The sequence below is a fragment of the Mastomys coucha genome, unplaced genomic scaffold (genome assembly GCF_008632895.1).
Source record: "Mastomys coucha isolate ucsf_1 unplaced genomic scaffold, UCSF_Mcou_1 pScaffold7, whole genome shotgun sequence".
NCBI lineage: Eukaryota > Metazoa > Chordata > Mammalia > Rodentia > Muridae > Mastomys > Mastomys coucha.
Genome location: NW_022196913.1, coordinates 63,101,496 through 63,102,614, shown reverse-complemented (window position 1 = coordinate 63,102,614; position 1,119 = coordinate 63,101,496).

Below are 1,119 nucleotides of genomic sequence, written 5' to 3'. Positions count from 1 at the left end.
GGAGGAGGAGGAGGAGAAGGAGGAGGAGGAGGAAGAGGAGGAGGAGGAGGAGGAAGAACGTGAGATGTTGCTCAAGAAAAAAAGCTCACACAACTCCCATCAGTGAGGCTTATTATAATGAGAGGGCCTCAGGGCCAGAACTGGGCCTCCATGTTGGAGGGGAGCATTCAACACAAGTGTATAATATATGGAAGGAAGTGTTAGACAAAAGTATACCATTCCTGGAGAGGAGGATTAGACACAACTCTACCATATATAAAGGGAAAGATTAAATCTACAATGTATTAGACATAGCTATACATATGGAGGCTATAGTGGTATGAATGAAAATGGCTCCCAAAGGCAAATAGGAGTGGCATTACTTGAAAGGACTAGGACATACGGCATCATTAATGTGGGCGTAGCCTTATCGGAGTGGGTGTGGCCTTGTTGGAGTGGGTGTGGCCTTGTTGGAGAAAATGTATCAGGTTGGGTCAGGTTTTGAGGTCTCAGATGCTCAAGCCAGGCCCAGTGTCACTCTCTCTTCCTGCTTCCTGCCTATTCAGATGTAGAACTCTCAGCTGCTCTGTAGCACCCAGTCTCCCTGCATGCCACACTTCCCAGCATGATGACAATGGACTAAACCTTTGAACTGTAGCTAGCCACCAGTTACATGTTTTCATTTATAAGAGTTGCTGTGGTCATTGTGTCACATCCCAGCAATAGAAACCTGAAGTAGGGAAGAAAGAGAGGGTTAGACTCAACTATACAATACCGGGAGAGCCAAACATGATGGGGCCTTAAGGAGAAGGGTGGACTTCCTGTTAGCATTCTGTATAAACTGCACCCCCACAGATTCCGGGCAGCAGCCAGGTATGCTCCTCCGCATGGTTACCTGGCAACGGCCAGGTAGGCTTGGCCCTATAAAAGGGGCTGCTTGGCCCCTCCTCTCTCTCTTACTCCTGCTCTCTCCCTTGCCTCTTTCCCCTTTGTTCCCCTCTCTCTCCATTCCCTTTCCCCCTCTCTCCACGTGGTCATGGCCATCCCCTACTTCTCTCCTCTCTCCTCTCTGCCTTTCTCTGCCTCTTGCTACCCTCTTAACTCTCCTCCCCATGCCATAAATAAACTATTCTATACTAT